Here is a 15566-nt window from a genome sequence, read left to right on the forward strand (position 1 = left end):
GTGTATATGGATTTTGACAGAAGCAGCATGTCACGTATCCACTATTACGGTGTTATACGGAGTAGTTTCACTGCCCTAGAAGTCCTCATACCTATGCATGCCCCCCTCCATCCCCGGAGTCCCCGCAACTACTGATCTTCTTCCTGTCCAAATAGTTTTGCCTTTTCTGAAATGTCACGTAGTAGGAATCAGACAGAATGTAGCCTTTTCAGACTGCATTCTTTCCCACAGCAATATGCCTTTAAGGCTTCTCCATGTCTTTGTGTAGCTCAATAGCTCACTTTTAATTTTTTTTAGCGCTGAATAGTATTCCATTATACGGATTATTACAGTTCATTTATCTACTTACCTATTGCAGGACATCTTTGTTGCTTCCGGTTTTGGGTGATCAAGAATAAAGCTGCTGTAAACATTCACGTGCATGTTTTTTCATGAACGTATGTTTCCAACTCAATTGGGTAAATACCCCGGAGTATGATTGGTGGAGCTTGTGGTCAAACTACGTTTAGTTTTCTGAGTAACTCCCAAATTTTCAAGTGCCCATACCATTTTGCATTCTCACCGGCAATGAAGGAGCATTCCGGTTGCTCCACATCCCAGTCAGTGTTTTAGACTTTGGTCATTCCAATAGGTCGGTAGTGGTATCCCGTTTTTTTCATTTGCAATTCACGTGCTTATTTACCACTTGTGGATCTCTTTTTTTTTTTTTTAAAGATTTTATTTATTTATTTATTTGACAGAGAGAGAGACAGCCAGCAAGAGAGGGAACACAAGCAGGGGGAGTGGGAGAGGAAGAAGCAGGCTCCAAATGGAGGAGCCTGATGCGGGGCCCGATTCCAGAACGCCGGGATCACGCCCTGAGCCGCAGGCAGATGCTTAACGACTGAGCCACCCAGACGCCCCAACTTGTAGATCTTCTTTGGAGAGGTGTCTGTTCAGATCTTTTACCCACTTTTGAATTGTGTTGTTTTCTTATTGCTGAGTTTTAAGAGTTCTTTGTATATTTTGGATATAAGTCCTTGATCAGATACGTGTTTTGCAGGGGAGCTGGGTGGCTCAGTCCATTAAGCATCGGGCTCTTGATTTTGGCTCAGATCATGATCTTGGGGCTGTGAGATCAAGCCCTACCTTGGAGTTTGCTTGTCCCTCTCCCTCTGCTGCCCTCGTCCCTGCTTCCCACTCCCATCATGCATGCTCTCTTGCTCTCTCTCTCTCAAATAAATAATATCTTTTAAAAAATGTTTCTAAGATGGTATTCTTTTTTAAAATACAAATACGTTTTTTGCAAATATTTTCCCCCAGTCTGTGGCTTTTCTCTTCATTTTCTCAGCAAATCCTTTCACAGAGCAGAAGGTTTTAATTTTAATGAAGTCCATATTAACACTTTTTTCTCTTTCATGGATCATTCTCTTGGTGTTGTATCTAAATGTTTATCACCAAACCCAAGTTCACCTAGGTTTTTTTTCCTATGCAATCTTCTAGAAGTCCTATTGCTTTGTGGTTTTACATTTTGGTCTAACAGTCCTCCTGAGCTAATTTTTCTGAAAGGTGGTTGTTTGTTTGTTTGTTTTTATCTCTATGAATGCCCAAGGAGTCAGTTAAAAGTTCAGGATGCAAGACAGGTTTTCCTCATGTAGGACTGTCTTGTGCATTTGGGGATAATTATTATCCTTGGCCTCAGCCACTAATTACAATTACTGTCCTCTCCTCCTGCGACTGTGATTACCAAGACAAGATTCTCCAGGATCCTGGGAGGCAACGCTGTCCAACAGACAGGGGAGGGCGATGCTCAGATAACATGTGGAAAGGTCACTGCAGTTGCTGTGAGTTTTACCACAGCATTTTGGACGCATCCATCCCAAACTGAATTTTGTTTAGCTCGCTTGGTTTTGAACTTCATACAAATGCAGCTTACTTTTTAAAAATTCAACACTTTCTGAGAGTCATTCATGATGTATACAGTTATTGTTCATTCACTATTCACAGGTGTGTGGTATTCCACTGGCACACGGTATTCATCTTGTTGGATAAATGCTGCAGGCATCTGTCTTGCTTCCACTTGTGTTCTAGCCAAACAATGCTGCTCTGAGTGGTATTGGACCCACTGCATACACCCCGTGGGCATCTGTGCAGGAGTTTCTATGGATAACGGTTTCTCAACCTCAGCCCTATAGACATTTTGCATCTACTGATTTTTAAAAAAAAAATATATATTTTTTTGAGAGACAGAGAGAGAGACAGTAGGCGGAGGAGCAGAGGGAAAGGGAGAGGGAGAGAATCTCAAGCCGACTCCACACTAAGCGTGGAGCCTGACACAGGACTTGATCCCAGCTCCCTGAGATCACAACCTGAGCTGAAACTAAGAGTTGGAGGCTTAACCACCCAGGCGCCCCTAACATGCACTGTTATTAACTAAACTCCTCGGCCCCCTCTAGCCTGTGCCTTTTTCTCAGCCTTTCCTTGTTTTTCACTACTTTGACACTTTTGAGAAGTACTGGTAAGGAATTCTATAGAATATCCCCCAACTTGGGTTTTTCTGTTTTTACTATGACTAGACTGGTATGGGGGGGGGTAAATACCCCAACGGTGACATGACCTTCTACCAAGAGTACCTGATATCAACATGATGTCACTGGCGATGTTAACTTCGATCACTTGTCACATTGCCAAGTTTATCTACTGTAAACTACGGTTTCCTCTTTCCAAACAGTACCCTTTGGAAGCCAGTTGCCACATCTGCCCATAGTCAAAGGAGCTACATATGCTATCTGGAATTCTTTGTAAGGAAGATTCGTCCCTTCTCTCCCATTTATTTATGTCACCGTGGACTCAGGTATATATATTTTACACTCTGAGTTGTAATCTAGTACTACGTTATTTACTTTGCTGCTCAGCGTTTTCCAGCCCTGGCCACTGGGAGTTCTTTCAAGTTGGCTGATGTGTCCCTTGACATGCCCCCATCCTTTTGTTGTTTCAAGTACTGCCTTGCTTTCTGCTATGACAAAATGTTCCAGGTTCATCTTGAGTTTTCCCAGCCCTAGCCCTGAATCAGCCTTTCTCCCAAGGAGCTCTGCTGCTTTTATTGGAGAATGGTATTTAGAAACCAAAATCTGGGCACTGAGAGTCAAACTGACCTTTTAAAATGAAAATGAGGGGGGTGGGGGCGCCTGGGTGGCTCAGTCGGTTAAGCAGCTGACTCTTGGTTATGGCTCAGGTCATGATCTCAGGGTCCCGGGATCCAGCCCGGTGTAGGGCTCCACACTCAGTGGGGAGCCTGCTTGAGATTCTCTCTCCCCCTCCTTCTGCCCCTCCCCCCACTCAGGCATGCTCTGTCTTCTCTCTCTCTCTAATAAATAAATCTTAGGGCGCCTGGGTGGATCACTTGGTTAAGCGTCTGCCTTCAGCTCAGGTCATGATCCCAGGGTCCTGGGATAGAGTCCTGTATCTAGCAAGGAGCCTGCTTCTGCCTCTGCCTCTGCCTCTCTCTCTCTGTCTCTCATGAATAAATAAATAAAATCTTTAGAAACGAATAAATAAATCTTTAAAAATTTTAAAAAATAAAAATGAAAATTGGGGGCCCTTGGCTGGCTAAGTCAGGCAGCCAACTCTTGGTTTCAGCTAGGATCATGATCTCAGGGTCGTGAGATTGAGCCCTCTATGGGGCTCACCACGGAGTCTGCTTGTCCCTCTCCCTCCCCATTTGCCCCTGCCCCTGCTCTCACACACTCTCTTCTTTATGATAAATAAATAAATAAATAAATAAATAAATAAATAAATAAACCTTCTTTTAAAAATAAGAATCGCAATATATCAGCTCCCTGCATACACTTCTGGATGGATTCCCACTGTTCTCAAAGTTAGAGCTGGGTCTATGAAAGGCCTGTAAGATCCAGCCTGAGTGGGCTCCTGACACCCCCTAGTCCCAGCTGGCTCTGCTCCCCTCAGCCCACCAGCCATGCCACCCCTTTTGCTTCCCAGGATACTCCAGGTTTTCTCTTCCTAAAGACAATGCGAGCGTTTTATCCTCTAAGTAACTCCGACCCCTCCCGAAATGTTCCTTCCTGAGAGAGGTCCTGGCTACTGACCTTCTCCTGCCCAATCTCCAAATATAATCGGGCTTTCTGTTGCAGGACCCAGTGTTTTCTCTTCCGTGCCAGAGACTGCTTGCTCTCCACAAGTCTCCTGTCTCTCCTTTGGCAGTAAGAGACTTCCAGCGGGGCATGTGACGCCGCCTACGCTTTACTTCCCAGGCTCCTTTGGAGTTGGGTTTGGCCACGTGCTAACTTTTTCTAGTAGAACTTGACTGGAGTGACACGTGCCACTTTCTGGACTGGCCCATAGAAACTTCCATGTGTGCCTTCGTGCCTTTTCGCCATCCTGAGGGCTGGAATGACCACAACCAGAGGTTCATGGAAGCTTTGTGCAGAAGACGGCAGCTCCGATGTCAGCCCAGTACTTCATCATGATGTCAGGCCCGGTGCTTGGGCAGAGCGCCCCGCCAACCTGGCCCTGCCACCTGAAGCTGCTGCATGAGGGAGAATCCAACACTTCTGGGGCCTGTTTGTTTCCGCAGCTTAGCCTACCCCACTGCAGACACCTTCCAACTCAGTTGAGACGCTTTCAGTGTTGGATGGCAGAAAGCCTGGAGAAGGGAAGGCAGAGCTTCTGGTCTGAGTGGAAGATTAGGCTAGTGTTGAATGTTTTCAACTACAACTCCTAGAGATAAGGAATGAAATATCTGATTCCACAGATGCAGCGCAAGGCTGAGCTCATAAGGAGGAAAGGGACGTCAGGAATCCTTAAATATTAGAAGCACAGACGAACCCGAGTGCCAGAGACGCAGCCTACGAACTGAGGGGTTGGCGGTGCGTGGGGGCTGGGAAGGATTAGAGGCGGGGCGTTGTCTTCGTTGCTTGTTTGCTTTTCTTTTATAGACTCAAAAATAACGTATGTTGAGGACTTACTGTATACCAGCCGCTATTCTAAGCTCTTTACATGGGTCCACTTATGCAGTCATCACAACTTCATGGGGGAGGTGTTGTTAATGCCCCCATTTTTCCGAAGCACAGAGACGTTAAGTCACTCATCTGGTCTCCCAAGTTTAAAGGGGCAGAGCCAGGACTTGGAACCAGGCTGTGCTGCTTCTGAGTCTGAGCTCTCAAGAGGCACATACACTACAATACAGCAGTGCAATAAGGAGAAAGAGGAATAAACACTTCGTTTAGGACTCAGTTTTGCTTTGGGAGTGATAGGCCCTTCCTAGGGAAGATGCATTGAGTCAGGCGACAGACGCCTGTTCCAGCAGCTTTCCAGGCTGTCTGCAGCCCTCCCAGACAAGCCTCTGTAAGGTGTTGGGGTGAGGAATCAAATTCTTTTTTATTCTCTATGCCCTTTCTTTCTGAAGAACGAGATGCCGTGAGATTGACTAACACAAGGCTCTGCCTAAGGAGACAGCGCTGCCGTCCTCCGTGTCCCACGGATCCCAGGAAGCCCTTCTGTTAACCAGCAGGGTGGTGGCTGTCAGCTGGGGAGCAGCTACCTGAGCTGCTGTTAGCAATATGCCCAGGTCTGCCCTTCTCTGTAGCTGTAGTTATGGCCTAAACAGAGAGGGATAGGAACCAGGAACATGACATTTTTCGCATCCTAGGGATCCTCCGGACCTGAGTCACTGTTGTGTCATTGAGTGCAAACTCAGGAGTGTTCTCTCTTAAGCATAGGAAGGAGCTCTTTCAGGTAGTTATAGATAGATCAGTGGTGGGGGGAAGTGTCAACCATTGTAACGAGTCCTATCTGCAGGGACCTAGAGAGCCCATCTCAACCTTTCTGAGGTGTCCACAAGGGGGCACTCTAACACTTGCTTATGGGTTCTCCAAGGGAGAAAGCTTGGCTTTCAACCTCACTTAAGAACAAAAGATGAAACCTCAGGCTCTGAGATGGGATGAGTTTGAAATGGGGACCTTTGCACAAAGCTAGGACCCTTAAAGGCTGCAGCCCTTCCCACCGGGCCAGGGAAGGGCTTGTCTCAGCTGTGGACCCAGCTGGGGAAAAAAATGTTTTCTCATCTTCAGGCAGGAGTGGAGCTTGAATCAGCCCATTGGGTGGTAAACTCAAGCTGAGAAATCATCATCATCGTCATCATCATCCCAAGGTGTTTCTGTGTCTTGGATGCCCAGCAGTAGCAACCAGGGGACCACTTTGGTGGAATGCAAGCCCTTCTTCAGGTAATCACAGCCAAACGAAGAAACAATTTCCCACGAGCAAGGATAAGGAGATGCACCAACTGAGAGTGTTACTTATCTCGGGAGCTAACTCATGTTCCTGGATAAGAAGGCATTCTTATCACAAAGACACCCATTCTCAACAATTTAACACATTATTTTAATGTTATCCTAATTAAAATCTTCAGGGCTGTTTCATAGCATTGGAAAACTGATTTTGAAAAAACCCTGATTTTTGAAATTCATCATGCAGAAAACATGAAGGAGAATAACTAATGACAGTTTGAAAAAGAACCAGGAGGCCAGACTTGCCCTAAAGAGTATCAAAGGATATTATGACATTATTGTGTGAGAGTCCAGCCGGGAGACATGATCCACATAGTAATCTGACTAGGGGAATTTAATATGAAGAGTTACTTCCAGGGGATTGGAATAATGGGGGATTTACTAGTAAGGGTTACAGAGAACTCTAAAGACCGAAGGGATCGTGGATCTCGGGAGTAGTCCCCACCGGTAGGGCTGAGATAGAGTGCCCAAGGAAGAGCACACACACGCCCAGGCTGGGGGCCAGACCTCGCTGGAGACGGCAATGAGAAGTCACCCAAGCGCCTTTCTGGCAACACTGCAGAGCTGTCAGAGGGTGGGCCAGGGGCAGAGGCTGGCTGCCACCTGCTCAGGAACTGGGAGCCAGGAAAGCTGACCTCAGCAGGAGCTGGTCCCTGGAAAACCCTTTCTGCATATGGCAGATGCTCAAGAAAGTTGTACCCATGAGGAACCTGTTGTGGGAAACCCGCCTGCCTGGAAGCTGAGCATTAGACGGGCAGAAGACTCGAACAGACGTGTCTCCAAAGAAGACATCCCGATGGCCACAGACACATGAAGAGATGCTCAGCATCACTCATCATCAGGGAAATGCGAATCCAAACCACAATGAGGTACCACCTCACACCTGTGAGAATGGCTACAATAAAACACTCAAGAAACAGCAAGTGTTGGCGCCTGGGTGGCGCAGTCGGTGAAGCGTCTGCCTTCAGCTCAGTTTATGATCCCAGGGTCATAAGATCGAGTCCCACATCGGGCTCCCTGCTCAGCGGGGAGTCTGCTTCTTCCTCTACCCTTCCCCCCTGCCCGTGATCTCTCTCTCTCTCTCTCACTCAAATAAATACATAAAATCTTTAAAAAAAAAAGAAAAGAAACAAGTGTTAGTGAGGATGTGGAGAAAAAGGAGCCCCTGTGCACTGTTGGCGGGAATGCAAACTGGTGCGGCCACTGTGGAAGACAGCATGGAGGTTCCTCAAGAAATTAAATATAGAGCTACGCTACGAGCCAGGAACCGCGCTATGGGGTATTTACTCCAAGAAGGTGAAAACACTAATCTGAAGGGAAATGTGCACCCCTATGTTCACTGCAGCATTATTTCCAATAGTCAAACTATGGAAGCCACCTGTGTCCGTCGATAGATGAATGGATAAAAAAGATGTGGTATATTTACAAAATGGGATATTCACAATGGATTATTTTATATTTATAATATAAAAGAGAATGAAATCTCGCCATTTGCAACAACACGGGCGGATCTAGAATGCCAAGTGAAATAAGCCGGTCAGAGAGAGACAAACACCGTATGATTTCACTCATAGGTGGAATTTATGAAACAAAACAAATGGGCAAAGGAAAAAAAAAAGAGTCAGACCAAAAAACAGTTTGTTATGTATAGAGAAGAAACTTGTGATTGCCAGAGGGGAGGTGGGTGGGGGATGGGTGATCTAGGGGAGGGGGATTAAGAGTGTATTTGCCTTGATCAGCACTGAGTGATAGATGGAGCTGTTTAATCACTGTATCGTACACTCGAAACTGATATAATACTGTATGTTAACTACACTGGAAGTTATTTAATTTAATTTTTATTTTTAAGTAGGGCTCTATGCCCAGTGTGGAGCCCAACACAGGGCTTGAACTCATGACCCTGAGATCAAGACCTGAGCTGAGATCAAGAGTCGGATACTTAACTGACTGAGCCACCCAGGCACCCTTACACTGGAATTGAGAGAGAGAGAGAGAGAGAGAGAGAGAGAGAGAGAGAGAGAGGCACTAAAGAAAGGGGCTCTTGCAAGAGGCTGGCGTGGGAGACACACCTGAACCAGGAAAACCCTTTCTTCCTTCAGTGACTCTTCAGCGCTCTCTGTTGACAAGAATAGGATTTCTAGCAACATGGGCTAATAAAACCGTGGAGATGATGGAGTTAGGACTGTATGTAGTTACCAATCAGATCCTGCTGCCAAAGAAGGAAGATCCACTCAGCGGACTGGAACCCTCAAGTAAGCTGTTTCTTAGTTTTACAGCTCTAGGCTTCGACAATGGTCGAAGAAATAAAGATACATTTTTTAAAAAGATTTTATTTATTTATTTGAGAGAGAGAGTGAGGGAGAGAGAGCAAGAGCGGGATGAGGAGCAGAGGGAGAAGCTGACTCCATGCGAGCAGGGAGCCCGATGCAGGGTTCCATCGTGGGATCCCGGGATCATGACCTGAGCCGAAGGCAGACACTTAACTGACTGAGCCACCAGGCACCCCTTAAGTTACATTTTTAAGCACAGCGCTTTCAATGCAAAATGATTTGGTATTTGATGCCTTAAAATCTGTTGAAATGACACTGATCTATTTTGCCTTTGGAGATAAAACTACAGGAATTTGTGAAGGACACCAGAAACACAGTAGAAAATAATGGGTGATTGGCTGGACCTGCTTACAGGTGGAGATCATGCCAAGATGATTTTTCAGCTGAAGCAGATGAGAAGTACCCATTGCCCTTCAGATGAAGTCAAGGTTGGTGATTCACTGGGAGCTGTTAGCATCTCTGTCCTGGATTTTATGTCGAAAACATCGTATGTGTCTCTCTTGCTATTTCCATGTTCAGTTAATTGGAGAGAGTGAAGAAGAAGCTGGACCATGAGGGTGATCATTTGAAATTAGATTTAAAAACACACAACTACACTCTTACTACCTCGTTGGGAAGCACACTCATAACGAGGAAGCTCCTGACTTGTCTTGCAACTTCAGTTTTCTTCTTAACACCTTGGAAAGACGTCAGCACCACCGGAAAGCCTTCTCATTTTAGTCTTGGGGAGCAACAAGATACGGTTCTTTTGTCTCCCGGACCTGCTTCCTCTGAGTTGCCCTCTGCACGTACAAAGTCTGTGTCGTGATACAAAGACTTTCATTTTTTTTGTCTTTGGAATAAGAAAATGCAGCTATGGGAAAACGGCAAAGTTATTGCCGTAATATGTCAACAGCGTACTGTATACAGCATTTTTGTATGTAGACTAATGAATCTTGAATTGTGGAAGTAATATGTGAATGGGCAGCTAACCAGATTTCTCGAATGAATGAATAGCAATGTGTGCAAGAGTGACTTTTACTTTCTACCCTTTGTGCTTTTGCTCTTTGAGTACGGTTTATTCTCCTGCATCACTTGTGTAATTAAAAATAAATAAAAATTGGGGCGCCTGGGTGGCTCAGTCAGTTAAGCATCGGACTCTTGATATCAGCTCAGGTCATGATATCAGGGTTGTGAGATCAAGCCCCGTGTTGGGCTCTGCACTGAACGTGGAGTCTGCTTGAGATTCTCTCTCTGCCCCTCTCGCTTGCGTGTGCACACTCGTGTGCTCTCTCTGTCTCTCTCTCTCTCTAAATAAGTGAGTAAGTAAGTAAATAAATAAATAATGAATAAGTAAAATAAAAATCAGGGGCGCCTGGCTGGCTCAGTCGGAAGAACATATGACTCTTGATCTCAGGGTCCTGAGTTTAAGACACATGTTGGGTGCAGAGATTACTGAAAAGATGAATAAATGAACTCAAAAAAATAAATAAAAATCAAATCAAGAACATTTTCCTTTTTCAAATTATAAAAATAACATTTTTACATTTCTAATTAAAACTCTGTGCGTGTTTCTGATAACAAAACCTAGAGTGCTGGGGCGCCTGGGTGGCACAGTGGTTAAGCGTCTGCCTTCAGCTCAGGGCGTGATCCCAGCATTATGGGATCGAGCCCCACATCAGGCTCTTCTGCTATGAGCCTGCTTCTTCCTCTCCCACTCCCCCTGCTTGTGTTCTCTCTCTCGCTGGCTGTCTCTATCTCTCTGTCGAATAAATAAATAAAATCTTTAAAAAAAAAATCTAGAGTGCAGACATGCTGTAATCAAAATCATGGAGTACGGAACAGCTAGCTTAACTGTAAGGCTTAAACTAGGAAAATTATAAAATGAAAACAGGAAATAAGTTTGATCTTAGGTTTGGGACGATTTTCTTTTTGTAAATTATTATTGAACTATAACTGACATATGTGACATTAGTTTCAGGTTGGGACAGTTTTCTTAGATAGGACACCAAATGCATGATCTATAAAAGAAAAAAATGATAAATTGGATTTCATAAAAATTTCAATGTAAAAGGTGCATAATCTTTGATCCAGAAATACCCGGAGCTTAAACTATCTTGTCACACCAGATAGTAAAAAGCTACCAAAGACTGCTAGGGTCAGGCTCAAAAGATCTCAGATGCCACTGTGAAGAGGCCAAAGATGGGGCAATTGAGTTTAATATGAATAACAATTGCTGTGGGGGCGCCTGGGTGGCTCAGTCCTTAAGCATTAAGGTCTGCCTTTGGCTCAGGACGTGACCTCAGAGTCTTGGGATCCAGTCTCACATCCGGCTCCCTGCTTGGTGGGGAGTTGGCTTCTCCCTCTGCCCCTCTCCCTGCTCATACTCTCTCTCTCTCTCTCTCAAATAAATTAAATCATTAAAAAAAGAAAGAATAACAATTGCAAGGGCAGGTACCAGGGTGGCTCAGTCAGTTAAACTCTGACTCTTGGTTCCAGGGCAGGTCAAGATCTCAGGGTCATGAGATCCAGCCCCAAGGCAGGCTCTGCACTCCTCGGGGTGTCCGTCTCCCCTAGCCTCTCCCCCCACTTGCATTTCTCTCTCTCACTCTCTCTTTCTCTCTCAAATAAATAAATCTTAAAAAAAAAAAAAGAATAACTATTGCGGGCACCTGGCTGACTCAGTTGCTAGAGCATGCAACTTTTGATCTTGGGGTTGGGTTGTGAGTTCGAGCCCCATGTTAGGGGTAGAGTTTATGTAAAAAAAAAATTGCAATGGATTAAAGCCCATCAAATGTGTTTAAAACCATGAGATCATAATAACATTAAAAAAATAACTAGTCACATTTGTGGGATGATAAGATGCCAATTCTTTATCTTGAAAACTGGTAAATAAACGATTTGAGCATCCACTTTGCCTTGCTTATATAATATGTACCACTGGGTAACCAAAAAGCTTGGCATTTAGGTTTTCTGCTGCATCAGACTTTGTACTTGTTCCTCTGAGGCATCCTGGAAAAGGGCTTTAATTTAAGTCTGAAGTCAGCGAGGAAAAGTAGCGATCAGACACGAAGAGAATGTGCATTCCCTTGTAAGGGCAGTACCTACTTCAGTTGACATGGGATTTGGGGGTTCAGGATACTTGGCGTTCTCTGATTTCTTCTAAATATTATCATTCGAGTTCTTGAGGTTCCCCAACTCTCCCAATCAATGCCCTAAATTTCACACAAAAGATCTGGAAATAGAATTCAATTTATTTTTTTTAATTTGATTTTAATTATTTATTTTTAAAGATTTTATTCTTCTGTCAGAGAGAGAGCACAAGCAGGGGGAACGGCAGGCAGAGGGAGGGAGAGAAACAGACTCCCTGCCAAGCAAGGAGCCCGACGTGGGACTCTATCCCAGGATCCCGGGATCCTGGGATCTTGGCAGACTCTTAACCAACTGAACCATCCAGGTGTCCCTATTTTTTTAATTTTAAAGGCAACATATGCAATATGAATGTGATGCTCTGAATTATTTACCAAGTGTGGTAGGCAAAACCCGTTATCTACATCCTAATCCCCAGAACCTGGGGGTATGTTACCTTAAAGGGAAAAAGGGATTTTGCAGCTGTGATTAAATTAAATCGGGGGAGGGTCTCCCCTTTAGATGGGGAGACTATCCTGGATTGTCGGGGCAGGCCAAGGAGGCAGAAGTGAGGGTCAGAGAGAGATTTGGAGATGTTACCCTGCTAGCTTTGAAGATGGGGGAAGAGGCCACAAGCCAAACTTCGGTCACCTCCTCCCACATCCTCATTCTCAGCTAACGACTCTGTTCCCTACTTCCTTGACAAAATTGAAGCAATCAGAATCTCACCCACTTGAAGACCACCTGTACCCCTCCAGCACCTGCTCTTCTTGCTCTCTGAACCATCCAAGCTCCCGTCCGAAGCCAATTCCCCCCTTGTCCTCCACGTTCGATCTGCTCTCACCTCCTCAAGGACTCTGCCCTGGTAAGTCTCTCCTCTCTTCCCTCTAGCGATGTTTGCTCTCGACTGGTTCCTTTCTATCAGTATATAAACATGTCGTTCATTCCTCCCATCTTAAAAACATATAAACACTCTTTTGATCTCACTTCCCTTGCCAACTACCACCCTTACTTTTGCTCTTTTTTACAGAAAAAAAAAAAAACAACAACCCTGCTGATACTCCTTATCTCCGATTTCTCCCCGTCAATTCCCTCCAAAACCCATCCCAACCTGGCTTTCAGCTTGGCCATCCGTGGAAAGGGTCACCCGTGACATCCAAGTCCTAAATGCTCAGTTCTCATCTTTTGACTTCAGCTATTCTCATTTCAAAACCGGCCTGGCAGACTGCTCTCTCCTCGTGGAAATCCTTTCTGCACTTGCTTCCTAGAACACATTCCTTCCTCTTCCTCCTGCCTCAGTGGGTCTCTCTTTCTCAGTCTCCCTCTCCTCCCTGATCTCTTCAGGTTTCTGGCTTTGGAGCCCTCTCTTTTCTGTCGTGCTCACCCCAGACTTGTGACCCTAAATTCCACTTATATACCGGTCTCCCCAAAAATATATATCCAATTCAGACCTCCCTCTTGAACTCAATGTCAAGTTCCCAACTTGCCCCTCAACATCTCCCTTTCTTGTTGTAAACATGGAAGAATTAAGCATATTGGTTGCCCCAGTAGGGCATGGCCGACCGTTAGAGCTCCTGACTTGTCAACAAGTCCTCCCTACGACTCTTTAAAATTCCAGCCCCCGGATTTCCCAATCCCCCAACCTTGCTCTGCATTTCTTTTTCCATAAACATACCACCTTTGAATTTTCTTATTCATTGTATCTGTTGTTTGGTCTCTGTCCCCACTAGACTGTGAACTCCACGAAGGGAGAGACCATTACTTTGCACATTACCGTAACCCAAATGTCTTGAGCAGGAGCTGCCACCACTATTTGTTGAATGAATAAACGATGTTTTCCTGCTTGTCTATACGACAAATTTTTCTCCCATGAATGCCAGCGGGAATCTGTCTGTATCCATGACACCTAGCACCTTCACGCTGAGGTTTTGTTCTATCCTTTCATGCGATTCCTCCCCTCCTCCAGGACGTGCATGCTTTTTCAACCTATGAGTTTTTATATATAAATACAGGCCAATCCTTATTTCAGAAAGTGTGATACTGGATCTTTTAAATATTTTTCCTATTGCATGTTCTTCTAACCTCATCATTGGGATGCCAGCTGTCTTACGTTAGATTTCATTTATGAATCTTCTATTACCTTCTTATAATCATTTTACATTGTTGTTCCTTCCTATTATGTTTTGGTTCAGAAATAGGCAATTTAATTCAAGCCAATGAGTCACTGGGAAAGATGCGTAGGGGAGGCTATCTGTCAGGCTCCTGAGATGGAAGCACATGGCACACTCAACCTGGGGAAACAAAGATGTGGGTATAGAGAAACAAGCTCAGACTGGCGGTAGCAGAGGGCCACACGTCAGCCTGAACCTAGAGAGGGAGGCTGGAAGGAGAGAAGTGCCTGACAGGGACTTCAGTCTTTTTTTTTTTTTTTTTTTTTTGAGAGAGAGAGCACACAAGCATGAGAGGGGGAAAGGGAAGGGGCAGAGGGACAGGGAGGAGCAGGCTCCCTGCCGAGCAGGGAGCCTGATGCGGGACTCCATCCCAAGACCCTGAGATCATGACCTGAGCCAAAGGCAGACACTTAACAGACTGAGCCACCCAGGCGCCCCAGGGCTGTAGTCTTTAATGAAGAAATGCCACCAGTCCATGGTCACCCGGCAGAGATGAAGCTAGGAAGTTTAACTACGTCTGCCTCTCTCTCCTCCACCCTTCTATTTCCTTGCCAATGATTCTTGTTGGTCACATCCCCAGCAACAAATGGGCAAAGGAACTCACTGATGCCATCATAGAGATCGCCCTCCCTGCCCTCGAAGCAAGCTCGAGAAGATGGCAAGAGGGTCTGGAGGTGCAAGTGGAAAATATCAGTATCAGAGATTTTTTGTGTGAAAAATTTCCCAAGTAAGCTTGGTTTATGAGAATTTACTTATATGGCTCCAATTGAAAATGCTCATGAGGGGCGCCTGGGTGGCACAGCGGTTAAGCGTCTGCCTTCAGCTCAGGGCGTGATCCCGGCGTTACAGGATCGAGCCCACATCAGGCTCTTCTGCTATGAGCCTGCTTCTTCCTCTCCCACTCCCCCTGCTTCTGTTCCCTCTCTCGCTGGCTGTCTCTGTCTCTGTCGAATAAATAAAAATCTTAAAAAAAAAAAAAAGAAAATGCTCATGAGATGGTTCACGGCTCTGCCTGGTAGAAGTCAGAACTGAACAGTTATGGAATACCAACTGAGAGGACACATCCCTGTGCCTATCCCCACCCCCACTGCTATGACGCTAAAACCTGGGGCTTAGAGCACACCCCTGGGAGCCGCTTGGGGGCTGATAATGGGATGGGTAAGAAATTACACATGGATGGTTATAATCCAATGGTGGAATGGTGAGTGCATAGGGAATTTGCCAATTGGTCCCAAATTGTCCCAATCCTGTAGACTTGCTGGAGTTACTGGCTATTCCAGAAGACATTCATGTCAAGAGGCGGAGTGGATCTATGTAGGCAACTGTAAATACACCTTGGAAGAAAAACTTTGAGGTCAAAAAGAGGGAACACCCCAATACCCTCCAGCATTTCCTCCTGGAGGAAACAGTAGGAAACCACTTAGGAGAAGCTATTTGGGGACACATCTGGGTAAATCTAAGTAAAGATCACTTCTGGATGGATTTTTCCAGCCCTTTCAGGATTGCCACAATGACAGCAAATCCTGTGAACAAGCTCATGGCAACACAACAAACCATCCAGGATGAAGGAAGGATGTTGACTGAGTTGGTGCCCCTTGAATGGGGACAGGAAAGCCATCAATGAGCCTTGGAAGTCCAGGATCTGGTAAGTGGAGTTATTGTCACCCACATGG

The sequence above is a fragment of the Ailuropoda melanoleuca genome, chromosome 16, assembly GCF_002007445.2.
Source record: "Ailuropoda melanoleuca isolate Jingjing chromosome 16, ASM200744v2, whole genome shotgun sequence".
Taxonomy (NCBI): domain Eukaryota; kingdom Metazoa; phylum Chordata; class Mammalia; order Carnivora; family Ursidae; genus Ailuropoda; species Ailuropoda melanoleuca.